Source organism: Parasteatoda tepidariorum, chromosome 9, assembly GCF_982258835.1.
Source record: "Parasteatoda tepidariorum strain Cologne lab strain chromosome 9, Ptep-v5.0, whole genome shotgun sequence".
Classification (NCBI taxonomy): domain Eukaryota; kingdom Metazoa; phylum Arthropoda; class Arachnida; order Araneae; family Theridiidae; genus Parasteatoda; species Parasteatoda tepidariorum.
This window is the reverse complement of record NC_141763.1, coordinates 6,325,877-6,341,749: the sequence shown is the minus strand read 5'-3', so window position 1 is coordinate 6,341,749 and position 15,873 is coordinate 6,325,877. Positions and strand designations below refer to the sequence as shown.

The following is a 15,873-nucleotide window of genomic DNA, read 5'->3' as shown; positions in this document are numbered from 1 at the left end:
TTCTTTCACCAAGAAAGACGCTTGATGTTAGACATAGAGCATTTTTCGGATGCTGAACTTTCTTGAAAATATTGTAAAAAGAGTAAAAAAAAATAATAATATAAATAAACTAATTTTCCGGGAATTTTCCAGTTTTTAAGCTGTATTTGAAATTTCTCGAATAAAAAAATTTTTTTGTTGCATGTAGGATCCTTTAATGTATCGAAAGACACATTAAATAAATAATATAATGTAAAAAAAAAAAAAAAAAAAAGATATAAAAAATTTTAAAAGTTGACCTCAGCCGGGGTTCGAACCTGCACCGCCTCGCTTAAGGCGTAAGTCTCCAGCACGCGGTCTTAGCCGTTGTACCACGTTTATACGGAGATCAGGCTACTACATAGCTTCAAGTACCCTCTCCCGGTTAGCTAAAAAAAATACTTGAGGGGCCTTTGTGGCCCCCCTATATGGTCTATAAAAAATTTTCTCGGTAGGGTGGTTTGACACATAGTGGTTAACTTTTCGCCCGAGTTTGAAAATTATAGCTTAATATTAAAGGGAGTTAGACGGACTTGAAATTTGAGCCTTTTTCCCGCCATTTTATTTTGTTTTATTCCTTATTCCTTTATGCGTTCTTTCACCAAGAAAGACGCTTGATTTTAGGCAGAGAACATTTTTCGGATGCTGAACTTTCGTGGAAATATTGTAAAAGGAGTAAAAAAAATAATAATATAAATAAACTAATTTTCCGGGAATTTTCCAGTTTTTAAGCTGTATTTGAAATTTCTCGAATAAAAAAAAATTTTTTTTGCATGTAGGATCCTTTAATGTATCGAAAAACACAAATAAATAATATAATGTAAAAAAAACACAAAAGAAAAAAATATTAAAAATTTTAAAAATTGACCTCAGCCGCGGTTCGAACCTGCACCCCCTCGCTTAAGGCGTAAGTCACTAGCACGCGGTCTTAGCCGTTGTACCACGTTTATACGGAGATCAGGCTATTACATAGCTTCAAGTACCCCCTCCCGGCTAGCTAAAAAAAAATACTTGAGGGGCCTTTGTGGCCCCTCTATATGGTCTATAAAAAATTTTCTCGGTAGGGTGATTTGGCACATAGAGGTTAACTTTTCGCCCGAGTTTGAAAATTATAGCTTAATATTAAAGGGAGTTAGACGGACTTGAAATTTGAGCCTTTTTACCGCCATTTTATTTTGTTTTATTATTTATTCCTTTATGCGTTCTTTCACCAAGAAAGACGCTTGATTTTAGGCAGAGAACATTTTTCGGATGCTGAACTTTCGTGGAAATATTGTAAAAGGAGTAAAAAAAATAATAATATAAATAAACTAATTTTCCAGGAATTTTCCAGTTTTTAAGCTGTTTTTGAAATTACTCGAATAAAAAAAATTTTTTTTTGCATGTAGGATCCTTTAATGTATCGAAAAACACATTAAATAAATAATATAATGTTAAAAAAAAAAAAAAAAGATGCAAAAAATTTTAAAAATTGACCTCAGCCGGGGTTCGAACCTGCATCCCCTCGCTTAAGACGTAAGTCTCCAGCACGTGGTCTTAGCCGTTGTACCACGTTTATACGGAGATCAGGCTACTACATAGCTTCAAGTACCCTCTCCCGGTTAGCAAAAAAAAGTACTTGAGGGGCCTTTGTGGCCCCCCTATATGGTCTATAAAAATTTTCTCGGTAGGGTGGTTTGGCACATAGAGGTTAACTTTTCGCCCGAGTTTGAAAATTATAGCTTAATATTAAAGGGAGTTAGACGGACTTGAAATTTGAGCCTTTTTCCCGCCATTTTATTTTGTTTTATTCTTTATTCCTTTATGCGTTCTTTCACCAAGAAAGACGCTTGATTTTAGGCAGAGAACATTTTTCGGATGCTGAACTTTCGTGGAAATATTGTAAAAGGAGTAAAAAAAATAATAATATAAATAAACTAATTTTCCGGGAATTTTCCAGTTTTTAAGCTGTATTTGAAATTTCTCGAATAAAAAAAAATTTTTTTGCATGTAGGATCCTTTAATGTATCGAAAAACACATTAAATAAATAATATAATGTAAAAAAAACACAAAAGAAAAAAATATTAAAACTTTTAAAAATTGACCTCAGCCGGGGTTCGAACCTGCATCCCCTCGCTTAAGGCGTAAGTCACTAGCACGCGGTCTTAGCCGTTGTACCACGTTTATACGGAGATCAGGCTACTACATAGCTTCAAGTACCCCCTCCCGGCTAGCTAAAAAAAAAAATACTTGAGGGGACTTTGTGGCCCCCCTATATGGTCTATAAAAAATTTTCTCGGTAGGGTGGTCTGGCACATAGAGGCCAACTTTCCGTCCGAATTTGAAAATTATAGCTTAATAAAGGGAGTTAGACGGACTTGAAATTTGAGCCTTTTTCCCGCCTTTTTATTCTGTTTTATTATTTATTCCTTTATGCGTTCTTTCACCAAGAAAGACGCTTGATTTTGAACAAAGAGCATTTTTCGGATGCTAAACTTTCATGAAAATATTGTAAAAGGAGTAAAAAAAATCTGATATAAATAAACTAATTTTCCGGGAATTTTCCAGTTTTTAAGCTGTATTTGAAATTTCTTGATTAAAAAATTTTTCTTTGCTTATAGGATCCTTTAATGTATTGAAAAACACATTAAATAAATAATATAATGTAAAAAAAAACACAAAAGAAAAAAATATTAAAAATTTTAAATATTGACCTCAGCCGTTGTTCGAATCTGCACCCCCTCGCTTAAGGCGTAAGTCACTAGCACGCGGTCTTAGCCGTTGCACCACGTTTATACGGAGATCAGGCTGCTACATAGCTTCAAGTATCCTCTCCCGGTTAGCTAAAAAAAAAAATACTTGAGGGGCCTTTGTGGCCCCCCTATATGTTCTATAAAAATTTTTCTCGGTAGGGTGGTTTGGCACATAGAGGCCAACTTTCCGCTCGAGTTTGAAAATTATAGCTTAATATTAAAGGGAGTTAGACGGACTTGAAATTTGAGCATTTTTCCCGCCATTTTATTTTGTTTTATTATTTATTCCTTTATGCGTTCTTTCACCAAGAAAGACGCTTGATTTTAGACATAGAGCATTTTTCGGATGCTGTACTTTCGTGAAAATGTTGTAAAAGGAGTAAAAAAAATAATAATATAAATAAACTAATTTTCCGGGAATTTTCAAGTTTTTAAGCTGTATTTAAAATTTCTCGAATGAAAAATTTTTTTTTTGCATGTAGGATCCTTTAATGTATCGAAAAACACATTAAATAAATAATATAATGTAAAAAAAAAAAAAAAAAAAAAAAAAAAAAAAAAAAAAAAAAAAAAAAAATTTAAAAATTGACCTCAGCCGGGGTTTGAACCTGCACCCCTTCGCTTAAGGCGTATGTCACTAGCACGCTTCCTTAGCCGTTGACCCACACTTATACGGAGATCGGGCTACTACATAGCTTCATGTACCCTGTCCCGGTGAGCTAAAGAAAAGACTTAAGGGGCGCTTGCAGCCCCCCAAATTGGTCTATAAAAATTTTCCTTTGTAGGATTTCTCGGCTCATAGAGGGCAAATTTCTCTCCGAGTTTGAAAATTATAACTTAATACTAAAGGGAGTTAGGCGGACTTGAAATTATGTCATTTTCTTTAATCTTCTACCTTCTTTAACTTATGTTCAGCGAAGTCTCGCTACTATTTTCCATACCATCTTATTTTGATAGCGCTGTCAAAAAGCACGCGAATCCAACTAGCATAATGGAAACTATCTGACACCTTCTGCAAAAGGTCCAAACTGCGATGGCATGTCTGAAAAACTTTTAATAGAAATTTTCTGTCCCTTTTTAAGCCCATTGTGCAGCTCTAGTGCGTCTTAAATTAACAAATCAATCAATCTCTCCCTTTCTTAGTGCTTCTGTATAAGCGAGTGTTTTGTTTTAGCCCTTTCCTCAAGAAATAATCATTTACCCAGGTTATGCTTCACATCTCTCCATTCGCGAATTTATCCTAAACAGTGGGAATGCCCCTTGAGATTAAACAACTAAACTGATCATTTATTTTAAGATTAAAGAACTCATGTAACAGAAATAGAAAGTCATAAACGTCGTAATCAAAACAAACAGAATAAAAATTAGGCAGAAAATTTAAATTTCTGTTTGTTTAAGTAAGCTTCTAGAAATGAGATTAAAATTTTCTAATTTTAAAAGACTATAGAGAATGGACCTCATTGAAGAAATCCTTATCTTAAGAATTCCTTTAAAGAACATTATTTATATGTATTATCTTTTAAGAGCATTAAGAAGATGTATGCTTTTGATGAAGCTATATTCTTGGTTAGTTTTATTTCCATTCACTGAATGTTTAAATTAGTCATGGAACTAATTTAAATGTTTAGTCGTATGCCATGCTTATTGTATTTTCTACTACAAATCACATTTTGAAATCTTAATCGCAAATTGCATACTAGTAATTTTTATAATGATATACTGTGAAGTATTAATACTCAAGCAACCTCTTTGATTCTATGTTATGTAGGTTTTATAATTCTGTATAAAACTTTAATAATGCAAATATAGTTATTTAAAAAGATAATTGTAAAAAAATTTAACTTTCTGTTATATAAAAAATTGCAAGTAGTTTAAAGTCAAATATGTTTATGTAGGAATGGATTGCTAAGCAATTCTGTTTTCTATTTGGTTTTTAGTATCACCCATTTAATTTAATTTGTTTCGGTTTTATTCATTTTTTTTAATGTCTTGGAAAAAATAAGTTTTTTCCTGTAAATATTCCTCACTAATAAAAAAACCAAACTTTCTTGATAATTGGGAATAAATGTTTTTTACTATGTTTCCATTTTTCTCCAGAAGGACTCACTTTCTGCTTGCCCCTTGATTTTTGAGCCCACACATTGTGTGGTGAAAGTTTTTTATGTTTTGGTAAATTCTTTTGCCCTTAACAGTTGAAACCATTAGTTTTGTCACACCTTGTATACTACTTGCAGCTATGTAATTAATTTTGGTTGCATGAGCCAAATTTTAGATTTTTAAAAAATAAAACCTAGTTTTGTTTGCAGATATGAATAATTGAAGTTTATTATTTTTGTGAAATATGACTAATTTATGTGCCAATAATACTTCTTTAATGATATTACTTAAATTAAACATAGGTTGTTTATTTTTTAAAAAATTTGTTTAAAAAGATGTGTGTTATTGAGGTATGTTTCACCTTTTTATGGGGTTGACTGATTTGACCCTGACACTTAAATGGACTCAACAGAGAATTAAACTTCCACTAATGATTTTATTTGTTTAACTGCAATAGCTTAGCGATTTTTGGGCATTTAATCTCTAAAAAAAATTGGCAAATCCACCATATAAATTCAAAATAAGTTTCAATCATTTTACTTACCTAAAATATGTAAAAGACATATATTACCAGCAGTAAGTTTGCAAACACGTTTTTTAAGCAACTCTTCCAAGAAAAAACATCATATTATGTAAACAAGGTATTTCTGAGAGCTTAAATAACTTCAGCTTATACTTTTCTCAAAAAAAAAAAAAAAAAGAGAAAGGAAAAAGCTCAAAATCCTTTTTGAAAATTGTACCATTACTGATGATCATAAAAAATAAAAGTAAGCAATTTTAAGGAGTAACACAATAGCCTTCTTTATACAATCTTCCAAGTTTTGTATACTTACAGATATAATAATTTAAAATTGTTGATATTTTCAAAACAGTTATTGTTTAAGAAGTATGTCGATGAATTTAAAATGTTGTGAGAAAGAAAAGAAATTTTAAAAATCCAGCTATGTTTATTAGAACTCCTTAGACTGCACCAAAACTATTGCTGTTCAGAAATGAGATTTATCTATTTGTATCCTATAACATCATATACAGGCTTGAGTTTTTGTATTTTGAAATGAATTGTTTTGTGACGGAAAAGAAAAAGATCCTAAATACTTTTTATATTTTCTTTTTAATATAGTATGCAAAAAAACACAATATTTGTTCAATATATCTCTACAAATAGTTCACAGCCAGTGGCACACAAAATTTTTCTTTCTTTCTCCAATGCCCACCTGTGTTAACATTTTCGTCAATTCAGGCATTTACAGGGCAGATTAGTTGGCCTCTCTTTCAGGGGCACCATATTAGGTGGGCCAACGTTTATTTTCAGTTTCAACACAAACATTTATTTCACGTTTTTCAATAAATATATATTTATAATTTTTAAAATTAATGTTTATTTTGCTTTATCTATTCACCTATATTTTTAATATTTCAAATTAGATTTTTATGTGTTTAAATTAGTATATTTTTATAAAGAATTCTAAAAACTTTGAAAAAAAATTGTAAAAGTTTTGAAATATTTTTCATAAAACTTTTTTTTAACTTTTAGTACTTATTTGTTATTTCTTAATGTGATCTATTATGTCATTTCATTTTTAATATATAACTGTGTTTGTGTCAGTTTTTCCCCCTTTAATATTATGAAATGAAAAAAAGGTATTGTAATTTTCTTTTATTATACATTTTTGCCGCAAATTTTGCACTTTTAATTTGTCTCATACGTAAGGGAAAACTGTTCTTTTCTAATCAGTTAGATATAGAATTTTTCTTAACTTCTTCTTAAATTTATTTTTCTATTTTGATCCTTATGAAACATGCACTTAATTGTAAAACTTATAGGTACATAATTTTAATTTTATTAATTTACTTTTTAATTTTGTTAATTTGCTTTTAGTTTTTGTTATTTTGATATTTATAATGCTAAAATTTTTTTTGATATTAAGATTTTACGCCACACACAGTGCCATCTCCTTATTAGTGTGTGAAAAATTAATTATTAGATCTGAAGTTATTCAGTTTTTTATTCATTTTCTGTAAATGTTTTTCTTATTTGCAGTTACCTAAAAAACTGCATGATATTTTCTCAGAATAATAACTTTCAGGATTTGGGTATTAAATCTTTTTTGTGTGTCGAATCTTAAGACCTCATTTCCCCCCTCCCCTTATCTAATTGCATTAGTCTGTGGATCCATGCGCACATTTCTTACAGCTCCCAACATTGTTTCTTTTAGATTAACAATTTTGTAGTAGGTATATGAGTTTATTCAGTTTGTCAATAAGTTTTTTTTTTAATAACATTTTTTTTTAATTTTTTGCTTTTAATGTTTGGTAACCAAAAAACTGCTTTTTACAAAGCATATAAGTGATTTCAGTTGTTTATTTTTGAGATGCACATATTTGAAAAATTGTCTGTGTTTGTAGCAGTTTTAGGATATGGTGACAAGAGTTAATTTCTTGATATTTTAAAAACTCAGTCGTGTGCTAAGACATTTCAGGGTTTTTCATTCATTCATTTGATAAGATTGATACAAAACAGTCTGAAGTTAGAAGCAGTAAATATAATGCTACAGTGTGTTTACCAAGTTTATGGAGATAGCATTGATCATTCCTCGTAGCAATGCAACCTGAGAGAAAATATTCAGTTATCAGTAACAAAACTCAAGATGCTATTCTGTTCTTCTTTATCAAACAGACTTAGGAAAATTTTTCGACTGTGAAGGCAAACCTGAAAAGGCTGTGTCTTCAGAAAACGTTTCATAAAACGTTTTTAAAATTGCTTAATTGATCATTCAGTCTGTTTTAAACAATAGATTTGTTTAATTGTAATTTTCAGGGGGTTGTGCAAAAAAAAAGTTGAATGAATTTAATTTAAAGATTGTGCCAATTTATTTAATTGACCTCATTACACTAAGCCATTTAAAAAATTTTTTTTTTCCTAAGACTTCACACAAAGTCAGATTGTTGTTTTTGCTTTAAAGTTGATTAATATTTTTAGTCATTAAATTGTTACATTAATAACTGTAATATGCTTTTTTATGCAAATTTGTTCAAAGTTAAAAATTGCAGGCCAATTTTTAATCAGAAAAATAATAATAAAAGAAGTTAATTTTAAAGTGTGTTCATCAATAATATCTACAGGAAGTTATAACTAACTTTCTAGAAAATATTTATGAATATCTTTACAAAATATTATGTTCTAATTTAAACTTTGTTTTATAGTATTTGTTGCAATGATGCTTTTTTATGCCAATATGCTTTTTTTGATACTGCATCAATATTCTCAAACCAACTAATGTTGCACCTTTGTATGAGAAAATCTGTTCACCACATTTATACTTTTTCAAAGTGTTCTTTTTGCGCTTTCTTCTTTGTCTTTATGCTAATTTATTCTTTTACTGGATTGTTATTAAATTGTAATAATGAATTTTTTTACAGACTTATTCTGAAGCTCTGTGTGATATTTGGAAGAATATGTTTTAACTAAATGAAAGAAGAAAAGAAAGCAGCATAATTATTCATTCTAATCCAGTTATCTAAGGTATCAATTCCTTTATTATTTTAAATATTATAAAGGAAGAGTGGTGTAAGACTCGATAGTGGGGTGAAAGTGGGTACCTTGATTGTGTCAAAATTAATTCTGTTTTTTAGTGGGCAATCTCTGAATTGCACTTTACTAGTCTTAAAGATGCACCTATTATATTGTTGTTGATTAATTCAATGCATCTGTGTAAATAAGTTATGTCAACTTTAATGTTCTTTTGTTTTTGAATGTCATGGGTACCAGAACAAAGTTTATTACTTCTTCCAAGCACAAAAACTTCATTTTCATAATTTGTGTAGTTTTTGAAGACTCTTTATGCAGAATTGTAGTTTATGTTTTGATATAAAAAATTCCCTGCAATTTTCTTTTAAAAAAATGCTATATTTTTTGTAAGGAATTTCGGTCAGGCCCCCAGATGTTTTGTGCCCCGAGACAATTGTTTCTCTCCCCCTCCCTTGAGTACAGTCTTGACTACATGTAGGGGAGAGTCGGGTAACCCCACCCACTTAAGGAGTATTGCTTATATTTCTGTATAATATTGAGTAATAATCAATATTTTTGTATGTTTCTATTATTTTATCATCTAATTAACCCTTTCGCAACGCAAAGCGCGAAAGCGCGCTTACCGCTGAGGCCGGCAGTCTCTCTAGCGTCTGTCTCCCCAGGGCCGGAGGGTTTTTTGATGTTAAGCCTAATTCCATGAAATTGCCGAAATATCAGCGCGTTGTTTAATATTGTTCTGTAGAGTATTTAAGTGACATATGCTTTATATATATTTCTATGGATACTTTATTTACTTAAGTTATTTCTTGTTTAAATGTGTATTTTACACATTTTATTTTCATTATGTACTTGTTATTTTAAAACATTTAACATTACAAATCTGAAAACTAAATATATGACTTAAAGTTCTTTTTTCGTATGAAAAATTTAATTATTTCGTAATTATTTTCATTATGGAATCATCCAAATAATGCCTAAAAAAATCAATCTCTTCTTCAAGCAAATTATCCACTTTTAGTCCAGGCACGGCTTTGAAAGGTAATAGCGTTACATTTTGTACTGTTGATGACCATGCAGAAGTACTACTCGATTTTGATGTACTGGGCATACAAATGACAGAAATGTTCTCATCATCATTCGATTCGCTTGATTCTTTATGATCAGAATATATTATAGTGTCACTATCACTACTATCCGAATCTGTTTCAGAATCAATATCTGAAATATTTTGCATAATTTCCTCTATTTCCAGCTCAGTTAAAAATTTTCGACGCTTCGACATTCTAACGGTAAAAAGAAAAAAAATTCAAGCCTACAAGATCTAATTATCCACTAAAAACTAATCCAAAAATCGAAAGTAGTGAGAGAAAAAAAAAACTCCCTCACTTATTGTAAATAAATATCACGTGCTAATTTAAAGAGCCCTCATAAAACATTCCCCCGCTCCACTCCTTCCCCTAAAAACCACGTGAATGTACTTTCATCTTGAGTAGAAGGTCAAATCTACATGTCTCTGAAACCATATGAACATACAATGCCATCTTTTGGAAGAAAATTCATTTTTTAAAACGTTCCGAAACGCTGGCACAAATAAGTGACGGTCGGGGGTGAACGAGAAAACTCTCTGACACACGGGTGTGTCGGTCGGGAAGTGAGCGTGTTTCTTGCTGGCACATATATGTGACAGTCCGCTCGAAAGGGTTAAACAATGCAAAAAGAATAAACCAAAAAAAAAAAAATAGTTTAACTTAAAAAAAATTAAAAAAAATAGAAATTTAAAAAAACAGGTTTTTCAGCTCTTTTCAAAATGTGTCGGGTAGCCCTGCCCAGTTACAAAAATTATGTTTTTTTACTGTTTTTTCAGGTGTAAATAAAAATGACCAATGTATTGACAATAGATAAACCTCATTTATCATTTTTATCACGACATTATTTTATTTATTACATATTTATATACTTTTAGTGAATTCTATCATTTAATAACAACAATATTTGCTGTTAAAAATGCAAATAACATTCAAATTTGAAGCAATAAAATAATAATCTTTGCAACCGTTCATTTATCGATGAAATAAAATTGGGCAGTGATACCCGACAATCATGTGAGCGGGGCTACCCAAAATCCAATTTTTTTGTAAATTTGTAATTACTCGAAAAAAATTTTCACGTATAAACTTCTTTCTTTGTGCAAATTAAACTTAAGACTACATACTTCAATGCTGTATGCATAGAAAAAATTATTTTTTTAGTATTTAAATAAAATTTAATCAAAACATTCAACCAATTTTTTTTAAATTTCATGACTACTGTATTCAACATATTTTCAAAACTATTGTTTACCATGTTAACAGCTGCATAAATACTTGAAACTTTGAAAATAATCTTTTTTTAGTATAACAATTAATGTCCATTGGCCCATTGACTTGAAAAAATATTCTATACATATGAAATTGACAGTGGGTGGGGGGGGGGGTACCCGCTGGGCGGAACTACATGACTCTCCCCTAAATTGCTTGCATAATTTTCCTAAATTATCTTATAAAATGGAAATATCTGCTACTTTTTCATTGAAATTCTCCTATTTCTAAATTTCCCATTCCATCTAAATTCCCGGGTGATTTGACTTTTTCTAGAAAAAAATCGTTTATAACAAAAGTTGTACATGTGTGACTTTTCAGGAGTGTTGTCTTGTACAAAACTAAACAATGAATATCTGACAGAAAGCTCAATATGTCTCATGGCCGTATTCGCTCCACATTTTCTGGACTTGTGCTGGGTCGTCCGGCTCCACTTTTATGCAATACTGATCCGGTGCTCATGGAGCTTGTGTGCTATGCACGGATGGAGGGTCTGGCTGGTGGGTCTCTTTGGAAATTTGTCCTGAAGTTCCGTTGAACCTGTGTATCTGATTTCGTCTCTATGAACCATGAGACGCATTGAGCTTTCCGTTGTGGTGTCCACATCCTCACTTATAACTTTTTATCCTATTGAAAAAAAACTTTATTAGTTGCAGTAATACATGCAAAAGACGGAATATAAATATCTTGTTTATGTTCGAAGTTATGAAGTTGTAAAGATAATTTTGGAACACCCTGTATTATCCATGCTATTTTCTTCATTTTGAAAATCTTAGAAAACATAACAGTTTTGCTTTAAGATCTCACTTTGCTATGATGAATGATCATAAAATGTCACTTTTTTGAGTGGTTTGATATTTCGGAAAGGAAATTGATAGAATTTTGAAAATTTTTTATATAGGTGATCAAATACACAATCTTGGTGAAGAATTAGAAAGTACTGATTTGAAAAATTGAACTCAAAAATCAGGTATTTTAATCCTTGGAAAATTGAATATTTTAATACTTGTTTTTAATGTGATATTATATATTTGTTTATAATGTAATATAAATGCATTTTGAAACGTAATAAGTGCATTAAGAAGGCATCTAAAATTGAAAAAGATTTTTTTTAGAAAATGAAAAATAAAAAATAAAGGCAGATTAAAATAATATTTTAAGTTGCATTGATGCATTTAATTTTCCATGCTATAAAAAAATTAAAAACTTTTAACATTAACTTAGCATTTTGTTCGCTTACAACAGTGAGTGCCTTCTTCAGTACTGTTTAAAAATCTTAATATTAAATTGAAATATTTTCAAAAATTTTTTATTCAACTTATATCTGATACAAGTTAATCTCTAACCAGCAAATGCAGTAATAAAACATAATTCGATAGCTTAAAATCACAGCAAGGGTTTAAAATGAGTTTTAAAACGAAGTACAATATGTGGTACACTTAAAAATAACAAACCAAACCAAAATCATAGTTTCACTGACACACTGATTAAAAAAAAAAGGTTCACCATTCATGTTATTTATAGCTTAATTATGAAATATGTTTTTCATGGACCACTTTTGAAATGACCTTAACTCTAGTGAAAAGATTTGTTGAGATTTAAAAACATTTAAGTTTTAGCAAAAACTCCTTAACCATTCATTTTATGAATTTTGTCATGAAAATTTCTTATTTGAAATTTCGATTATAGGCTTTAAAATAAAGAATATTTGCTGAAAATCTTTATTATTATTTAATAAAAAATGTATAGTAGGTATATTGCACATTTACAGCATCATGAATATGCTGAATATGTTCTGTTGAATTCAATTTAGCTCTTATTCTTTGTGCAAACCATATTTATCACATTTAAAATGCATGCTGCCTTTACAGCTAAAAGGCTGGACTTTTGAACACAATTTCTAAATAGCAGAAACAGTCAGTCTGTCTTTCAGGTTATGGAAACTGATTTTACACACTCTCTGTAATTCCTTATTGAGACCCGAAGGCCATCTGTTGGACACTAGATGAACATTTTCAAAATCAAGAGAATTGATTCAAATATGATGCATAATGAACAAAATAATTGTTTCATTTATATTCATAGGTATTGAAATCAGTGTTATAAATTTACATAAAATGATGGGTTAAAATGCTTTCAAATATAATTAAAATAAGTTATGGTAGGATGTAATTGGCTTATAACTAATAGATAAGAAGTCAAGTGTCTACTGATAGGGACATCTTTTTATTTTATCTTACATCAAAGAGGCTGCAATTTATTGTTAACTAACTGTTGATTAGTCAAGATCTTAAACTACTTCCTTCTATTCTATTGAAAGTAGAATTTCTTAAAGTTCTTGAATTATCATAGATAATAGTTATTAGTTATATCATAGATAATAGTTAATGAATTATCATAGAGGATCAGATTCAGTAGCCACTTCAACATTCTTCAATTAATTAGACATGAAAAAATTATTTGTAGATATTTTGTAAATTGTAGGTTTGATGAAAAAATCCTTCCATCGCAAATGTTGAAGGGATTAATTCACTTTGACAAGAAGAACTGTTAGAAATTAGATATAATAAATATAAATTCTGTGATGATGCGTAAGAAAAAATTTGGTAAAAACAAATACAAAAAACCCTTTCTTATGTCCAAGTGTGTAGTATATTGATATTTAGTTGAAACCACTTATTTTTAGAGGCATTTGAGTAATTAAATGTTGATCATTAACTTTTTTTTTTAAAAGGAACTTAAGAAAGAGACTTGGGTTTACATGTTTCAAAGGGTTAAACAGAAATTATTGTATTTCTCTTGAAGTTGACACGAGAGTGTTGAGGAGAAAAAGTAACAGAGACATAAATATACTAAGCAGTATTTTCTTTAACAACTGCAACTTTTTTTTTATAAAAAGAAATCCAAAAATCCTATTGAAAAGTATATGAAATATATCTATTTAGATTTATGTACATATAATTATTTATGTGGTAAATAAGCACATTTTGACAGCCTTCTTTGTTTATGGTGCCTTCTTTAAGCCATGCATTTGGCAATCTCTGATAATAAATCCAAAAATTTCCCAATAAATTGTTAAAAAATTATTCTTACACTTCAAATATTATCTTGAATACAAATTACTAATCTTTTGAAAATGTAATTTTTTTCCCAAACTGTTGAGCTGTAATGTATCTTAATTTTAAGTAAACTGATTGTTCATTTTTTAGTGTTTTATCTACAAAGTGTTTACTAAATTCAATTTTTAAACTCTAGTATTTTACTATTTGTATATGAGTCCTTCTTATGTGTCTTGAAGAAGTATATTTATGCATTGCAATTAAATCGCGTGTATACCTGATGACTCTTACTTACTTAAAACTAATGTAATATTTATTTTTTTTTTTTTTGTTGATTTCGTTTTGTAGTAATGACTTTTTCATTTCATCACAATCTTGATATTTCAAAGGTTCACATCACCAATATATCACAGATATTAACTGTCATTACAGTTTATTTTAACTGTGTGATGAAATTTATTTTTATAATGTGTTCATAACTACAGTTGTATGAATGTATAAGAAAAGGTTGAAAAAAAGTAATACAAAATAAATTTGTTGCAGAGACACTAACCTTTTGCAAACCTTTTGTGTAGTGCTAATTGTTCTCTTCTGTTATGTGAACAAATCAACTGTTCTTTGAATGACATTTCAGTCCTCACATACTTGGTGGATCAACTGTTCAACCTTTATTTGTAGTCTATCAATTATTACAAGCTTTATGTTCTGCACATAATTCCAGTGTATTTTTGGGATCTATTACCTTCTCTGTAATAAAAGTGAAAAAAAAATATGTGGATAAAAGTTGCACCAAAAATGTTTCTTCCTGTTGAGGAATCTATGTATGCTAATAATTCCTTAAAAATACAAAGATAAAAAAAGCAAAGTTGCCTTAACTTCTCTAGTTTATGGTTGGATGAATGGTCATATTAGTAACTTTGATTATCTAATGTTTTTAAACATTGTGAGTTTAAACTAATAGTTTGCTTGATTTCCTATTGCTGCATATTTTTGACACTTAAAATGTGTAAAAAAATTATAAAAGTGTAAAATACATAATTTGGACATTTAATCACGAGATGAATTCTTGAAATAGTGGCTAATTCTTCAAAAAAGCTGAGGAAAATTTTAGACCTTGTACTCAAAGCAAATAATGATAATAAATTGAAAACCTTTAAACTATTTAAAAAAATAAAGTTGAATTTTAAAATGTAGTTTTGAAAGATAAAATTTAGTTGCATTCAACTGGGGAAAAAGTGAAAAAGAGCATTACATAATTAATTGTATTAAATTTTTGAAACTTTGCGAAGTAAAATGACAGCTCGACTATCTATAATTCAACAAATTAGAAAACTCATGTATAATCATGTATAAGGAAAGTATAATCATGTATAATTATATTTTTTCAAAATTTATTTTCGTATAAAAAATCAGTCAGAACATTAAAAAATCCATATTGTTTATTTATAATGAACGACAGCAATATCAGAATTTAGTTAACCAGAAATGTTTTACATATTATTAAAAAGTATTTATGAAAAGTTAACTGAATTTTAAAACTTTAAAATTTTCATTAGCTCAATATTATATCTAATAATTCGTAGGGAAGGGTATTATTAATTGCTGCTCTTGTTAAAAGGAAATTCTCAGTGAGTTCAAAAGTATTATTAATTCCAAACTATTAATATTATTGGACTAAGCTGTCATATGCAATCAACTGTTCCACACATTAGATGTTATGTGGATGCTCTGTAAGTATTCCACAATCTCTTTCGATATGACTTTAAATATGTGATTGTTTTCCTCTACATTTTTTACATAGAATGGACCAATTACCATGGATTCTCCATAAAGTAATTTTACCTCTTACTATGAACTAATTTTTATCTCTCCAGTAATTTTTTTTACTGATACTGTACGATTTTAAAATGAAAAAAAAAATAATATGGTTTTTCTATTCCTTCTAATTAAAAAAATCTTAATTTTAAAAAAGTATGTGAAACACTTTTAATCCACTTTTGAAAGATCACAATAAAAAACATTAATGAGCCAGGCATGCACATTTATTCTTATTGCGATTCTTTCCTATGACTGAAAGAAT

At 29.4% G+C, this 15,873-nt stretch overlaps 1 protein-coding gene across 13 annotated transcripts in view; it reads left to right on the top strand.

Annotated features, from left to right (window-relative positions):
• The first annotated feature begins 4,047 nt into the window (after window positions 1–4,047).
• The window catches only part of LOC107451863 (uncharacterized), a 114,748-nt gene continuing 102,922 nt past the window's right edge, over window positions 4,048–15,873 (top strand). For 5 of the 13 annotated variants that reach the window (XM_087150741.1, XM_087150736.1, XM_087150740.1 and 2 more), the window contains exons 1-3: window positions 4,052–4,317; window positions 8,269–8,371; window positions 11,636–11,704. The gene's annotated coding sequence lies outside the window, so the exon portion shown is untranslated. Of the gene's footprint in view, window positions 4,318–4,386; window positions 4,516–8,268; window positions 8,372–11,635; window positions 11,705–15,873 lie in introns of those variants that run through there. The other 8 variants (XM_087150749.1, XM_087150746.1, XM_087150739.1 and 5 more) reach the window with 7 other exon arrangements.